Genomic DNA, 17,434 nt, shown 5'->3' with positions numbered 1-17,434 from the left:
TGAATGGTGCAAGCTGGAGACAGCTACTACTTTGCAGATGCCAAGGAAAGAAAGAGAAGCAAGTTTATAAAAGCAACATTTATTTTAAAAGCTGTGTACTCAAGAGTATTATTAAGGATTACAGAGCAATTTGCAAGCCACATGCTTCTGCAAGAAAGCTACCTTAGGTACCTTCCAGAATATATTCTGCTGTATGTGCTGCGTAACTAAATCTCATTGCTTCCATCCCTTTTTATATATATGATGCATATAATAACATGAAATATGTTCACATTCATTTTATGTTATGGTCAGCTTAACCATGGTTTATTGAATCACCAATGCTGGCTGAGTTTGCATAACATAGCTGTCAACAGTGTTTACAAACGGCAGAGTTTAATATCTCCTTAAACTGAAACCAACAGATCCCTTGTATTATTTTTATACATACCTTCAACTAACTTGTTGCATACTAGGAGTTATAGTTTGACAACATCTGGAGAGGCACTGATTCATTCTGCCTCTAATTTGCTCCATCATAATGCTTTGCAAGATGCTTTGCTCCCTCAATTCAAAAGAGGAAAGGAGAAAAGTTAGGGTTATTTATTTATTTATTTATTTTAAATTTATATACTGCCCTTCTCCCTGAGGACTCAGGGCGGTGTACAGCCAGAATTAAAAAACATAAAATACAAATATTAAGAAACAATTAAAATATATATAAATTTGGCCCAAAATTAAAAATACAAACCAATTAAAACATTTAAAATTGTTTAGCAGCAAGGGAAATGTCAAATGTGTTGGGTTTTATGAGCTTTATTTTCAGTGAAGCATGTTTAAGATTAAATATTCCAAAGCATTATTATTATTTTCTTCCACACTAAGTGGTAATTAACCATAGCCGTTGTTCTTTTCATTTATTGAAATAATTTGATAATTGGTGAAGCCATATGTTTTGATGACAATTATATGGTTTTCGACTGCCTCCTTCCTCATCTGTAAATAATAGTGAAAAAATCACTACCTGGTGATTTACCCTTTCTGTCTGGAAACACGGTTTGAGTCTAAAGGAAGAGACAAGCAATCAATAGCAGCAACTTGGCAGAGGAGGATATACTTGAAAATCAGATCAGGTTAAGGTATATGGTAGGAAAACAGTAACCAAATTGTTGGGGCAAATAGGCAGAAAAAATCCACAAGCCAAAACAAACAAACAAACCATATCTAAAGCATGGCAACAACAAATTGAGTAATGATTAGTTTGCTTCCTTCCAGGACAGCAAAAATCTGCTCCCTTAGGTAGGTGCTGGTTGTCAATGCAGAGCTGACCATTTTCATGGAAGAGAAGCTAAAGAAATTATCCTGCTCAAACTCCTCTTCCCCCCAGTGGAAATTTCAATGTGGAACACCACATTGTTTTGCTCTATTCAGATTATCTGAATCTCAAGGTTTTCAATAGAGCCAGCTTGTTCATATACAGTTACCATGAAAAGTGAAATGTCTTTCTCCACCCACATTGCATTTTTATATTGCTCACTATACCACAAAATAAACTTCACTGCTTATGTTGACAATCATGATAAGTTGCTTCACTAGCAAGAATCATTCAGAAGAGGCCAGTAAGAACTCAATGAGCCTCTTCCATTTTATAGCTTTATGAATTGCATCAGGGGAATATTTACTTATTGTAATTACTTATAATCCACCAATTCTCCCAAAGTGGCTGTTGTAAAGAAAAGTAAATAAATATTTGTTTGAAAAAGTAATACAGATTTCAAGGATTCTTTCCATAGGACTATTGATATTAATAGCCATGAAATAAGGAGAGAAGGTTGACTCATGGAATGATGATGGGTGTTCAGTTTACCTCTCACTATAGAGGTGCAAGACCCCCTCACTGAAGAGAAAATGCAGGAAATCCAGGAAAGAGAGGAAACAATTGCTCTTAACTTTATAAGATGTACTGGGAGATCACTGTGCATTGTACTGATAAGGGGCAGGATCTGGCTGAGGGCATGCTTACTTATCATAGCTACCACTAGATGGCAGCAAAATGTAATTATTTGCTGCCATCTTCTGATCCTATGGAATTTTGACATCCATAGGATCAAAATGCCCAATGTCATAACTCGTAAGCACTGCTTTGTTCCTGAGAGGCTACCCCAAGTCACTGCTGAAATCATTTGTTTCAGAGAAGAGCCTGTACATGCAAACCCTGAGCCCCAGAATATTGGGTCCCTCAAATGTAGCCGCTAGCTCCTTAACCCAGTGGTGGGATTCAAATAATTTAACAACTGGTTCTCTGCTCTAATGATCGACTGGGTGGGCATGGTCAGGTTGTGTGACAGGCAGCACTCGGCCTCCTGCACCCCCCTGGGAACAAAAATGGGCCACGGGCGGGACACGTGCCCCCCCACCCCATTTTGGGCCTAATAGGTCTCCCTGCACAACACACCCCAGGAGCAAAAACGAGCCTAGGAGGCCTCCTGGGAAGCAAAAACGGACCTAGGAAACCTCCCTGAAGCCTCCTGGAAGTGCCCCCCGGTAACCCATTTTGGGCCTAGGAGGCCTCCCTGCACTTATCTGGGAGCCAAAATGGGGCATTCCTGGAAGGGAAGGGAAGGGGCCAGCCAGAAATTTAACTACCATTTACCTGAACCACTGTCTTAACCTCTTAACTGATAACCAATGTTGAGATGGGGATGTATTAAAATGGTTTGCCCAGGAGCTCTATTGACAGTCCAGCTCTTCACATTGCAATGACTGCATTTAGCAGAATCTCCTGGGTCAAGACATCTTTCTATCATTACATCTGTTCTGCTCTTTAAAAATATTAGCTTAATGTAGTGATTAAAATACTGATCTAGAAACTGGGAGAGTGTGAGCTCTGCCCACTTAGGCATGAAAGTTGGCTGGGTGACTTTTGGCTAGTCATTTTCTCTCAGCCCAACAACACTCAAAGTTTGTTATTGTGAGGAAAATAGGACGAGGAAGGAGTATTATGTATCTTCATCACCTTAAGGTATTTATAAAGTAATAGAGGCAGGATAAAAATCTAATAAATAAATTTACAGAAAATAAATGTGTCAATTGCGACTAAGTATAATTATGTTTTTCATTGCCTGTTTATGAACATAAGACATCATGAACATGGTTAAATTACGATATATACTTTTAACAATAAGGCTCAGTGAAAACAGGAAAAGTTTCCTGAGGGGAAGAAAATTACAGAAAGTCTACTCATACTGCTTATCCCCAATTTTTTACCTTTAGTTGCACCCATAATCAAACTTGTAACATGACTATTTGATTGTCACTGGGTTATGAGAAAAATGCCATTGGAGAGTAGGGGCAGTATTTTCCTAGGTCTTACCTGATTTAATGAAAGCTATGTATTTCTTCCTGAAATTAAATGAACAAAAATAATTACGACTTATACAGCATTTTCGTCAGCAAACATTCTTTCTGGAATCTTCTTAGCAAGTTGTGAATATAATTTCTTTGCCAACAGACATTCCCAATAAAACATCCACTTGTCTGCAGAGTAAATCCACATCCTTAAGTGGGGTGTCACTCTTGGTCATTTGCAAAGTCAATTGCCCAACTCCTCCCTGTGTTGGAGATAGGAAAAATAAAAGTTTTAGTTTTTTTAAAAACAAAGGGCAGAAGTCTATGGATTGAGTCTATGGAAGAGTTTGGTTCATTGTTCTCCCCAGCAGCTGATTAAAATGGAATTTCTTCAAAACCTGGAGAAAGTCCATGTAAATGAAGCATACAAAATTCAGCTTCAAAAAAAATGCTGTTTGGAAAACTAATCTAGCTAATATTTCCATTTTTTTTTCTTTCATTTTTCTCTGTGTTGGTAATAGAAAATTTCTATTTTCTTTTGCAACAGGGACTAATAGTATGTGCTTTCAACCAATATTGCATATTTCATGTTCATGATTTTATTTTTAGAAAACTTGGAAACATATTTTTTCTTAGACTCTCTCTGTACTCTTATATTCTAAATTGAGAACTGTATATTTTTATTTTATCTTTCTTTTTTAACTTCGCTGCCATTTTTTGAGCAATTCTGTATTTACCTTTCACCAGTGATGTTGTCACCACTGGTTAAATTTAAAGTTTAACAAGTTTAACTTTAAAAGGACTTTTATCTTTTACAAAAGTTTTGAAATTTTGCGTATCTTGTGATATTGAGCTATCTCCCAAGGGTAGCAGGGAGTGAATCTTCTAGCCAGGTGACATACTAGAATTGATTCATTTCTTACGTGTGTGTGTGTGTGTATACATGTACATGCCTTTAAGTCAGTATTGACTCCTAGTGATTGCCTGGACTAGTTCTTGTACTTTTCTTAATAAGATTTTGGGTGTGGTTTTCCATTGCCTCTTTCCTACAGCGAACAGAGTGACTGGCTCAAGATCACCCAGCTGGCTTCATGCTTAAGGCTGAACTAGAACTCGTGGCATCTTATTTCCTAGCCTCATGCCTTAGCCACTCCACCAAACTGGATGTACTTACATTGTAATTGCCAAGAAAACAGGACAGGGAGCTCTGTCATGCATGTAGTGGAATGTAGTGGAAAGATGGCAGATTCCAGAGGGCTATTGATATCCCACCTTCCACTGTAGGGACACAGCCATTCTGCTGCTTTTGACTATTGCTTTAGGCTCTGTGATAATGCAACAGTTAATTTAAGCAATAAAGTACCCCCAGGCCTTGACTTACAAGCAGTTTGTCGCTAAGTGAGGCAGACATTAAATGACACGTGCCCAATTTTATTACCTTTTGGTTGCTTTTGGTAAGCGAATCACTAAATGAATCATATGGTGGTTAAACAAATTTGGCTTCTCCAATTGACTTCACTTGTTAGAAGTCAGATCGAAAAATCATAAATGTCAATTACTTGCCCCAAGGACACTGTAACCATCATAAATGTACAGGCCAGTTGCCAAAAGCCCAAATTTTGATCATGTTACCATGGGGACACTCCAATAGTCCTAAATATGAGAACTGGTTATAAGTCACGTTTTCACCTTCATTATAACATTGAATAATAGTCACTAATTGAATAGTCACTAATTGAATGGCTGTTGAAAACTACCTATATAAATCAGTTTCTTGCTGTGGATCTTAAAAACAAAACAAGAAAATACAAGCGCAAGAAGGGCTGTTTTTAGTCCAACAACAGGAGATAGACTGTACAGTTAGTCCTTGAAGTACAACCTTAATGGGGCCTGCCGATTAAGGTCGTAAGTCAAAAACTTTATAAAATGAATTACACTAATTTTTATGACATTTTTTTTATCACACTCATTAAGCAAATCAACGGGGCTTGCTGTTTGCTTCAGTTTGTTAAATGACCTCTGCCATCACTAAATGAACTGAGAAGCTAGAGAATTTGCAGGGGTCTCCAGCTGGAGCCTGTGGAAGGAATGTTGCCAACCACACATCAGCTGTACTGGCAAGGCCAGGCAGCTCTCTGCCTCCAAGCAATGCTCAGACTTAAATTTGTGTGTGTGCATGTGTGAATTTGCAGATCTCCAGGTGGAGCTTCTGGAGGGAACCACTGCCATCCGCCCATCAACTGTTCTACAAGCAATACACTAATTCCCAAAGCAAAAACAAATAAACACAGCACAGTAGAATGCAAGGATCGTTCTGCAAGCAACTACATGCAAACAAACAGTCCCAAAGGTGCCTTTTCAGGAGGCAACTGGACTTTCTTGTCCAGAAAAAACAAGAAAGTCCAGTTGCCCTTTGAAAAAGCACCTTTGAGACGACCATGACCTGGGTGACTGAGAATCTCTACAGACTTTTATGCAAACGAACAGTGCAGGAGAATGCAAAGTTATTTTACAGTATTAAATCTGCTTTCTGTAGATGCTGGCTAGTAGTGCTGCAAGCAATCCCAAAGCAAACACAAACAAACACAGTAATGAAAAACACCCTATCTTTGTAAAGTACTTACAAACAAGCATGGCAGTTTATAAAGAACTGGCAAACAAACAGCACTATAATGAAAAAGAAGAATCTATGGTACTTGCAAAGGCAACTAACAGTACTCCAGTCCTCAAGGCAACAACAATAAAAGAAGCCACAAGGCAGGAGTGCGAGATTCAGTCCTCTAATCCTCCACCTGGGAGCAATGAGGAGGGAAAAAAAGTGAGGCCTGCTGGAACTTGACTGTCATATGACCAGGGAAAAACATGCACCATATGGACCTCAGAAATTGCCTGTTGGAACTGTGAGCAACAAAGAACAGTCACGGGACAAAAAACGGCCGCTGCTTCAGGAGTGATTGAATCCAGGTCCCATGACTGCAGGGGCCTCCTGTGGTCGCAATTTTGAACCCTTGTTGTAAGTATACTTTTGGGGCACATTAATAACTTGAAACAGTTGTTAAATGGCCGTTCGGATCATGAGGATCCTCTGTAATAAATTCACTGTGCCTGAATATATCTGGTATATTATATAGCAAATGCCTTGTCCTCCTGCTATATGATTTTATCAAATAAAATGAACTCTTTAATATGGTCATAGACCAACATAAGGTAGGTGGGATATGGACATTAAAAAGCATAAAAGATGCATCAAGAATAAAAACAAAAATCTATAATATTATGAAAAACTAGATGCTCTAAAGGATACATAAAGACAAAAAAGTGAGAATCTAAAAGAAAGGGTTGGGATTTAAATAGGTATGGATAGCATAAAAGGTTAGTACACTGTGGAAGACTATATCAGTACAAAGCACTAAGGTGGTTAATTAATTGCTCATTAAATTAATTTATAGCACAGGCCATCATCTGACATATTTTGAGCAGTACTATGCTGATCCTGGCATCGTGTGTTGTAGCAAGACATGGTATATGAAAACAAGTGGTATAAAATTGTTCTGTATGCTTTGTGCATCTATAACTTACCTTTTGTATAGATTTTTTTTAACATAGGAATAACCAGTACAGTTGATGTTCACCATTCTATGAAATTTCTTAAGGTCAGAATCATCAAAGGCAAAGATGAATCACCAAGCTGATAAAAAATATTAAAAAGCTTAGTAACAGATGCAACTGAAAAGTCTATAGTTTTGCATCCAGTTAGTTGACATCTTGGCTGATTTTGAAAAGCTAAGCCACACCTGATTAATATTGGGAGAGAGACTTACAAAATCTCAGAGTTGGGAAGCTAAATGGGGAAATCAAACATACTAGAAGAATGCAGTCACAAATTATTTCATTTATTTGATTATTTGTATAGCCCTTATATATTTATAGCTGATAGGTCCACCAGAATCACCAGAAATGATGCTTATCTCAAAGGAGCTTGATGGCAATTGAGACCCAGCCATTGTATGAAGCACAAGGCAGCTTTATTTTCCTCTACAATTATGCTAATCAAGAAGTACATTTCCCATTGTCAAGAACAGCTCAAGACTGTTGCAGTCCTAATATTCACTCTAAGCCAAGGGTGTCAAACTTAATCGTGTCACTGGCCAGGTTCGTAATGTATTGCAACTTTTTTGCCTTTGCAAAGCCAGGGTAGGCGTGGCCCGCACATAATGTATCCAGCCCACAGGCAGCCAGTTTGACAGGCCTGTTCTAAGCCATGCCAATCCTCCTCTGCTTTGTGTTTTATTTTTTCCTCTTTTTAAAAAATTCTGACCAATTTTATTTATTAATAAAATGTATCTGCATTGAGAACCAGTTGAGACAGGAAAGAATGAAAAAGGGATGAAATACACTGCGATTCTTTCCCCCCACAAATATGCATCAAGTGGAAGACAAAATTTCAGCTTTTTAAAATGGCCAATTTATCAAATGGCCTTTTTCTAACGGTCAATAATACCAAAGTGTCATTATCTGCAGATCGGTTCAATAGTCGTGTGAATAACCCACTCTTATTTCTGAGAGTTGAGAAGTTGCTTCAAATGGATTTCAACAGGAGTGCATTTTCAATAATAAAATAAAATATTGAACATAGTAAGTATGAACAGCACCTCAAAATAACACATTTTATACAACAGAACTGGTTGGTGTAATACAATTGACTGGTCTTTAAGCACTCCAAGAACTACAACTGCCAAATTTCTATTGACTTATCTTGGCTTGAATTCTGGGAACTGTCATTCCAATATTTCTAGAGAGAACCTTGAGTGGCATAGAAAATCGAATATAGAAAAAATAAGCATTTATCTACCTGAATGAAACATTCACCAATAAAAAGCTATCTTAGGATATTCAGGAACTAATTTAACCAGTTTCCTGCAATTCTTGAATTATCTAGTTGTTTAGAATTTGCACCATGGATACCAAAGAATGATGATATTAGAAGTGGCTCCAGAACTTCGGAGACTTCCAATAAAGAAATGGCAAACTGACATCCTATGGTCAGCAAGCAACAGCTGGATCCTGGATTTGGACCACCAAAATCTCTTAGAAGAAAAGAGAGCTCTTGTGATCAGCCATATACATCTGGACAGCTGGGGGTTGTGTGTGAATAGAGGCAGAAATGTATGTTTTTTTACAGTTCCTTGCAAACAGTTGGGAATTGTGGGATTCCATGAAGCTCATAGCCATCAATGAAGCCTTCACAGACTCAAGTTTCAACCTCTTCTGAATCACTTTGGATTTTACTTTTTGTTCTGCTCCTTTTTAAAGATAGAGGACCTTCAAATTTGATCATATTCACTGTGAGTTTTCTTCAATTTTTTAAGAAAAGAGTTTTAATTAGAAGTTTAAAATTTTGCAAATATGTATATGTTTATGTGTTGTATGTGTGTATGCAAAACCTTACACTTCTAATTTAATAGTGTATATATAATACATACAAAAGGGTGTTTACAGTATTGATTTTAGAAAGTTTAAATAGATTAGGGGTCAGATGGAGTTGAATTAGAAGTATCCTCATGGGAAACTTGTTATGTTTACATCTGGAACTGATGACTTTGATAGTTGATCACTAAAGGGTCCAGAAGGAAATCAATCAATCAATCAATAGAGCTCTTAATTGAAGTTTGTGATTTAGGTTTGGAATTCTTTTAAAATTATCTGCTCTTATAGAAAAATTAGATGATCCAAGAGGAACAAGTTCCACTGAATAAAACTGAAATTGATTTGAATGTAGATTTTAAAATGACACCCTATAAGAAGGTGATGGGAGAAGATGAATTATTACATTTACAAATGAAACCAATTGATTTAACAATTAAAAATGATACACAAATACTAAATACTAAACTCAGAGTGATGTTGATAATGTCTTTCAATTGGATTTACAAAAAGGACTTTTGGAAGTTGTCTGTGATTTCATAAGAAAAGACAATGAGAATATGAACTGATTTGGAAAGAAAAGATTGCTGGGAAAAAGAGAAAAGAATATAAAATCTGTTTATTTGATTAAGACTAAAATAAACTGGTTGCTATTTTTGGTAATGTTTAATGAATTTTTATTGATCGGGAACAGATAATGTTGTTTCAAAAGTTTTGTTTCTTTCAAGAGAGGAGATGGAGCAGTTTCTTTAAATAGAAGATGAAATATAAATGTAAGAGAAAGGATTCAAACTGCCTATATTAGACATTGTTTATAACTGTTTTGTTATTTCAGATAATTATTAATGGGCATTTGCTCATTAAGAGGAAGGAGATATGAAACTTTAGAAATTGACTTGCAGAAAATTGAGATATGAGATGAAGAAATGGTTAGTTATATTTTAAAAGATAGTGATAAATTGTTCATGTTATTTACATTTGATGGGAAAGAAGGGGGATATTCCTTTTTCTTCCTTTGCGCTTTTTCTATTTTTTCTTTTTACATATTTATATACTATGTTGATGGTATTAGTTTTTGTTTGTATAATCTTTAATAAAAATTACTAAAAAGCAAACAAAAAAAGGTGCCAAGAGTGAAACAAACAGCATAATTATTTATATTGTCTCCATTAATTACTTACAGCACCCAGGAACTCTTCCTCAATGTGCTATGGTGGGCCCAAATGGTGAGGATGGTCTCCAGAATTTGACTAACAAAGGGGTTTTGCTTTGATCAGGCAAGTTTTATAGCCCTGCAGCCTGCAAATTCTCCTTCTCCCACCACCAAGTTCCTCGGTTTGGGTATCAGAAAGGGAAGGTTAGATATTAATGAGGATTAAGTGCCTACCAGGCATTGGACACTTGTTATGATAAAAGAGGGAAGTAATTATCTGATTGTGGTTAAAACTGGAAGTTTGCTATCACACAGCTTGCAGGAGTAAAGAGGAACTAGCTTGTCTAAGCAGCCTCTCTTCCAGGTGTTAATTGAAAAATGCAAGTTATTGGGCACAACCCACTAAATAATTCCTCACATTTCTTTTTATGCTATTCAACACTGGCACACCCAATTGTGACTGAGCTAGACAGATGTTCTGATTGGAGAGACCTTTTGGAGGCCGGGGCACAGTGTAACAATTGTGGATTACAGGATCAAAATGGGAGATGATATCAGAAGCTGATGAAAGTGGTACACAAGTGAACGGAGGTAGAATTGTCTGATTATTTTTCTTTCTTAAAATATGACTATTAAGGAAGGCAAATTGATGCCAACTTTCTGCAGTTGAAGAAAGAGGGAGCTTTGAAGACTACCAGTTGTAACCAGAAGCTAAAAGGATATATTGATCCAGACATTGCAGCAACTAGTGGTATAGCTGTATTCAATAGATGCAGATAGTGTTGGATATGTCCATTCTGGAAATGCAGCCAAGTTTGTGGCACTCCAGTTTTTGGCTGGAAGCCACTCAGTGGTGCAATGAAGTAATTTTAATAGTATTATCGCAGAAAGTGTTTTCTAGATCAGGACTGGTGAAGTTTACCGTCAGTATCATCATACTATCACAGGCTGGATGACATCATTGAGGGCCCCCTACCAAACCTCTATCCTCATAGGCTGTTATTTCTCTAACTGCAGATAAAAAAGAGGCCTCCTTTTGGCCAGGGGTCATAGCACTAGAGCCAGTCCTCAGACTCTGAACCTGAAGAAGCTGCTGGAATGAGAGCCACAAGGGTTACCAAACCAAGAATCACATGAAGCTGACCAAAAACAGACACTACCTGGACAGTTAGAGCAGTCAGATGTGGATGATATAAAGTCTACCAGCTCCCACATCCATTAAGTAGCAAGGAAAACAGAGATATCCTATGAATTATATTATGAATATTCTATGAAGATGTTTTATGAATATTTGTTCCTTGTCAAACAGTAAATTTCTTGATTAGCAACAGCTGATTGAAGTCTGATTTAAGAGGTAGCCCTGATCAACATTCCTTTGATGGAAACAATTGTTGATCTTCAGCTCTTGCATATGTGTGTGGGTCCACCTGTGAAATTCTGTTTGGAATGGGTGATAATCCTAACCTGATCTTGGAATTTTGGACTGATTTTGAGCTATTCTATGCAGTTCAGTTATTTATGCAAGTGTCTGTCAAAATACTGTTTAGGTTTGCACATTCTGACCATTGTTCTCTCTTTGTCCTTGAGTAAGCTGTGAACTTTTAATTGGACTTTATATTAACTTATAAAGTCGTGGTGGCACAGTGGTTAGAATAGAGTACTGCAGGCTACTTCTACTGACTGCTGACTGCCAGCAGTTCAGCAATTCGATTCTCACCAGGCTCAAGGTTGACTCAGCCTTCCATTCTTCCAAGTTTGGGTAAAATGAGGACCCAGAGTGTTGGAGGCAATATGCTGACTCTGTAAACCTCTTAGAAAGGGCTGCAAAGCACTGTGAAGTGGTATATAGGTAAGTCTAAGTGCTATTGCCATTATTCATGTTTTTAGTTTATATAGTTCTTTTTTAAAGATTGTAAGCCACCCAGAGTTATTTTGAGGTAAGATGGGTGGTTTATAAATGTTATAAACAAACAAACAACCATAGCAATTGTCTATGGAGATTTTCAGTCATCCAGGTCATGGTAGTCCCAAAGGTCCTTTTTGGGCAACTGGACTTTCTAGTTTTTCTTTGAAGACGTTTCGCTTCTCATCCAAGAGTGAAACGTCTTCAAAGAAAAACCAGAAAGTCCAGTTGCCTCTTGAAAAAGCACCTTGGGGATTACCATAGCAATTGTGTGTGCGTCAGAGTTTGAAACAAGAAGCAGGACACTAGGCTATAGCTAGTTGGATAGAGAACTTTATAGTTTGAAACTACCCCACAGTTGCAACATTAATTTCTCACCACAGTTGCAACATTAGTTTGTCATCTTGTAGTGAACACATCATGTTCTTTTGGGTGAACGGAAGCTCTTCCCAGCTGTCTCCTGAAGAGGTCACAGTCAAATGCTGGCTGATGTATCTCCCAAGTTAATGGAAGTCCATGTTCTTTTTCTTCCAACCTCTGGGAAATCATTGACTGGGGGGTTAATAGTACATGAAAGGTCCTTTCACATAGCATGTCTTTCCCAGCTGCTTACCAACTGAGCCACTGAGAGTCTAGCAGCACTTGCTGAAGCTGTTCAACATGGGATTTTCTTAGGTAAGTACTGGGAAGAGTGAAAGGAATCTTCTCCTACAGCACTGGCTAAGGGCTGTTCCAGATTTAACAGCTCTTCTCTTTGCAGGGGATTATGCTGTCATGCTTCCTAGGATGGAGATGCAATAAAAAATGTATATCTTGGCAATGTCCATTGGTAATTCCTTATTTATTGGATTTATTACTGAGATTTGAGAATTTTTCAAGGTGGTTACAGTTTAAAGATATTAATGCCCACATGTGGAAGTTATTTATTTATTTAGCAGCAGCAGTAGTAGAATCTTAATTTGCAAGAATTCCAAAATGCAATATTTAAAGCAGGGTTTGCCAATATTGACCACCAAGGGTCAATGGAATTATCCATTGTTCTTTTTGTTATTATAGTTTGTCACACAGCCAGATGTTTAGGCTGGACTTGGCATTTTTATCTATGCCTATACTTATGGAGCTCTTCCTGAGGACTTGGGATTGGCAGGTACTATTGTTTAGTAATATTAAAGATATTGTTCCACAATGGAAAAAGCTTCTTTTTGCAATTGACTGATGGTAATTTTGTCTGTCCTGATAAGTGTTCAAGTGGTGCTTCAGATTATTATTTGTACTACTATTAGTTAAACTGGTATTTAGAATACAGTACTGCGGGCTACTCCTGGCGCTTGGCAGCTCAATCCTCACCAGCTCAAGGTTGACTCAGCCTTCTATCCTTCTGAGGTCGGTAAAATCAGGACCTAGATTGGGGGCAATATGCTGACTCAACTGTTTAGAGAGGGCACTGTGAAGCGTTATATAAGTCTGAGTGCTATTACTATTTATTAAATTATTGTCATATAATATATATTTGAGGAATCAATGAACAACCTGAAAGTTTATTACTAGGTCAATGAGGTGAAGCATTTGGGGACCCGATTAAAACAATTGTTACATTGAAAGCAAATGACCCATAATGGCCACCCAAAAACTCTCTGGAATAATACATTTTTAACTTTCTCCTGAATTAGGAAATAGGTAAGATTCCATAAGTGGGAGACATCACCAAGAAGGAGTCCATCTGCTCTGTATCCCATGTGCCTCATGAGGGGGGACCCAGAACAAGACACTTTCTAGAGGATTATACCAGAAGACCAGATTTGCTTTTGGCAATGCAATTCCTGGTATTTATAAAGAGATCTGGACATATTGTGCCTGAACAGCTGCAGAAAAAAATTATTATGTATTCCTGGCAAGATACCTGGATACCAGATTCGAAAGACTTAACAAAATATGCCAACACTGCCTTTGAATTGGCTCTTGATCAATGCAAGGGAAAGGCCAGGCAGCATGATCCTGTGTAGTCAAGGTTCAATTTATTGTTAAAAAAAAAGTTTTTATACAAAACAATTTTCTTCCATCTCCTCCAGTTATGTTAGTTCTTGTCTAGTTGTTTGTGTTAATTGTATTTCAACTGTTCACAACACTTTTTTAAAAAAAAAATCATCTACATTTTTTTCTTTAAACATCATTATTGTTATTATTTCACCTGGTGGACTGTCCGCTAAAAAGCCCCTCCACCCAGTCCATTCAGTCATGAAGCCTGAAAAATTGCTACAGCATCGATTAAAAATGATTGAGGCAGGAGGAGGAGATGATCATGTTGTCGATGATGATGATGACTATTAGGTGCTTTAGGCTGGTATTCTTCAGCCCATACTATTGGGCTTTCTTAATCTCTTTTGTACGAACAGTTGGAAGAAGGCAAGCAGCATGAAACAAATTGCGGGCTCTCTATGCCACAGTTGTCCGGCCTCAGAGACTGCTTGGCACGCTATGAGCAATCCTGAATCCTCCAAGTTAGTAAAGGCTTTGTCCAGCGGTAGGAGAAGAGCTTGAGAGAAGCCTTCTTCCATAACACTGGCCTGAACTGACTAAATGACACAAAATTTGTTTCTTTGAGGCAAAGCCAGTGGGATCACCTCAGGGCTAAAACCACTTATCACTTACTTCACAATGTGGAAAGCCAACCCTTCTTCATGGGATGACCTCCAGCTCATTCTTCTAAATGAGAGTGTGCCTAATAGTTGTCTGATGGCTTTGCTGGAACTGCTATAATTTTCTGGCTATTCCAGAGTCATGTAAAAGCAATGGAGAAAATTCGTAATAACTAACTTACATGATGCTTAAAATTTGTGAACCCTTTTGAATTTTCAATGTTTCTGCAAAAATATAACATTAAAAGATGTTCTCCACACAAACTCTAAAACTGAATAAAGTGAACCTCATTAAACAAGTGAATCAAAAACATACTTTTTCATTTATTGAGGGAAATTATCCAAAGCTACATATTTGTACATGGCAAAAGTATATGAGCCTTCAAAATCATTATCAGTTTCTCACATGAACTGCTTGCTTTAAGTCTTTTTACACCATTTCTATAAGATTAAGACCAGGACTTTGATTTGCCCATTCCAAAACATTAACTTTCTTCTGCTATTACCATTCTTTGGTCATATGACTTATCTGCTTTGGATTTTTGTCCTTAGAGTATTACATGCCTCACACTTGTATGGCTTTGATTGGTACAACTACACCCTCAGGGAGGGTAAAGATAGGCTTGAGATTTGAGTGGTTGTTTTTATTTTTATATATACATGAGGATATTTATTATTGATGGGGGCAGAAGATGACTGAAGATTTTGAATAAACTGTTGCACCAGGATGCTATGTTACCCTATTATGGATGATGGATTTAACAATCTAGTGGAAAGACATCAAAGAAGATACTAAATGAATTATAAATTTAAAGTTATTGTCTTTTTTTATAAAATGGAATGTATATATAGACATATGTATATTTTAGTAGAGTGGGCAGTGGATTATATTTAGAATTGTAGTGCATGGTAATCTTGCAGGAAACTGGGTTGAAATAGGCTAGTTTAGTGATTGATTAGTTTAAGAAAAAGGGTTTTTAAGACATATATTTTGGGGAGTGGAAGAATTGGATAGAACTGAACAAATGTTAAATTTGGAGAAGGCTGCTTTGAAATGTTAAATTAATATATATAATATATATAAAAGTAAAGGTTATGTTGTTGTAATAATAATAATATTTTACAAGTTTGGGGGAGGAGAAAAAGGGTAGATTGTGAAAAGCGGAGAAAAGCGGAGTTATAAGAATACTTTGCTAAGGGTCAGTACTTTGAGGAGTGAGTAAGGGCATGGTAAAATATTATGTAATTAATTATGAATTAGCTTATTGTTGTGAAGAAGAAGTCACAGGGGGGGATGGGTGGTGAGGGGGGGTTAGGGAAGAAGGGAGGGAAAGGGGGAAAAACTTGTATTTGAAAAACTTTTTCAATAAAAAAAAAAAAAGATTAAGACCAGGACTTTGATTTGCCCATTCCAAAACATTAACTTTCTTCTGCTATTACCATTCTTTGGTCATATGACTTGTCTGCTTTGGATTTTTGTCCTTAGAGTATTACATGCCTCACACTTGTATGGCTTTGATTGGTACAACTACACCCTCAGGGAGGGTAAAGATAGGCTTGAGATTTGATTGATGAAATCCAAATTCTTTGGAAATAAGTTTGTAACTTTTTCCAGCCTATTAAGCATCTACAGCTGATTTTTTTGGGAGGTGGGGGGGATTGAAGGTCTCCAGAAATCTTCTGTTTTTGAGTCAGATTAACATACTTCCACATACCTAAAGTATGAAGATCAGCCTTTGATTGTGTATCCCAAATACTGTTTTTTAAATAAAGCAGGACCTCTCATACTCATACCTGATTGATTGGATTGGATTGATTGAAACCCGATTCTTAATTTCCCCTTCAAATGCACCGATAATCTTGGAGAATTTGCATACTTTTTTCAGTAAAAAATATGTAGTTTGGAATCATTTTCTTCAATAAATTAATGAATATAAAGTTTTTTATTCAGTTTTTTAAAAAATCTCTATTTAGTTTTAAGACTTGTGAAGAGAATAAATCACATTCTTGACTAGATTTATGCAGAAATATTGGACATTCAAAGGGATTCAGAAACATTTAAGTATCACCATATATATTTGGGTTTGGTCTGATTTTCCTTGGGTTTTTGCTATTACCCAAGTGCTTCAATAATACCTACATAAATTACCCAATCCTACTCTTTTGAATCCCTCTGCCCCTTCTTGGGAAGCCAGTGAACATCCATCGCTGCTCTTATGGCTGAAATCAGAGATGAGAAATAAATAATTAGATCAAATTTACCAGTAAGTTTTTATTTCTAATATTCTAAATTTAAAAAGGACACTTAGGACATTTATCACAAAATAAGAGAAAGGTTTTCAAAATCACTTCAGGTAGACAATTTTGAATTAAAATGTAAATGTATTGTTTTTTTCTTTTTGCAAGTATACCCAGTATAATGTAGCCTTGCTAAGAAAAGGAAGACACTTTTTGCATGATACACTGAACCACAAACTAGCCAATTGCATTTTAGTCCAACATGTCATGCAAAATAAAACAGTGTGGCTAACACATAGTTCAGTATGCAGTAAAAGACCAGCAACAGGTACGACCATGTAGTCTAGCCTATAACCATGTTGTGCCGAGTCAGCTAGTAGATTGGATTCAGTTCTTAGTGTGAGGATCAATGGCATAATTTTCCAGCAAAAATGTTTGGACATCTGAAAATCAACACAAAGAAAAGTAATTCTAATTAAGAAAAGTTTGGGAAAGCAACTACAAGGGAGCTTGAGGACAAGAAATATATAGGGTATACCAAAGGCCAGGCCCTACAGGCCAATTACAATGTTTTACAGGTAGACTCTGATTTACATCTGTTTGCTTAGCGACCGTTCAAAGTTACAATGTCACTAAAAGTGATTTACAACCAGTCCCCTGCACTTAACAATTGTTGCAGCATCCCCAATTTGGGTACTGGGCAACTGGCACATATTTACGACAGTTGCACTGAAGTCTTTTCTATTAGTCATC

General features: G+C 37.0%; 1 protein-coding gene and 3 long non-coding RNA genes across 5 annotated transcripts in view; 2 read left to right on the top strand and 2 right to left on the bottom strand.

Annotated features, from left to right (window-relative positions):
- Nucleotides 1–7,015, bottom strand: part of SPOP (speckle type BTB/POZ protein) — a 126,211-nt gene extending 119,196 nt beyond the window's left edge. Inside the window, exons 1-4 of one of the 2 annotated variants that reach the window (XM_087892034.1) lie at nt 6,907–7,015; nt 3,353–3,590; nt 1,004–1,043; nt 431–544 (exon numbers count right to left, since the gene is read on the bottom strand). The gene's annotated coding sequence lies outside the window, so the exon portion shown is untranslated. Of the gene's footprint in view, nt 1–430; nt 545–1,003; nt 1,044–3,352; nt 3,591–6,906 lie in introns of those variants that run through there. The other variant, XM_060691571.2, reaches the window with a different exon arrangement.
- Nucleotides 6,233–17,434, top strand: part of LOC117664520 (uncharacterized) — an 18,388-nt gene continuing 7,186 nt past the window's right edge. Inside the window, exons 1-3 of the long non-coding RNA XR_015733776.1 lie at nt 6,233–6,340; nt 7,849–8,672; nt 12,864–12,954. This is a non-coding gene — a long non-coding RNA (uncharacterized LOC117664520). The remainder of the gene's footprint in view (nt 6,341–7,848; nt 8,673–12,863; nt 12,955–17,434) is intronic.
- LOC117664524 (uncharacterized) lies at nt 12,378–12,631 on the top strand. The gene is made up of 2 exons (XR_004591087.1): nt 12,378–12,482; nt 12,568–12,631. It is a non-coding gene; the product is annotated as an uncharacterized LOC117664524 (long non-coding RNA).
- Nucleotides 13,801–17,434, bottom strand: part of LOC148114073 (uncharacterized) — a 228,296-nt gene continuing 224,662 nt past the window's right edge. Inside the window, exon 2 of the long non-coding RNA XR_015733778.1 lies at nt 13,801–16,663. This is a non-coding gene — a long non-coding RNA (uncharacterized LOC148114073). The remainder of the gene's footprint in view (nt 16,664–17,434) is intronic.

This window comes from Pantherophis guttatus, chromosome 4 (genome assembly GCF_059756535.1).
Source record: "Pantherophis guttatus breed Tessera chromosome 4, ASM5975653v1, whole genome shotgun sequence".
NCBI lineage: Eukaryota > Metazoa > Chordata > Lepidosauria > Squamata > Colubridae > Pantherophis > Pantherophis guttatus.
The sequence above is the reverse complement of the archived record's forward strand: the minus strand, read 5'-3'. Positions and strand labels throughout refer to the sequence as shown.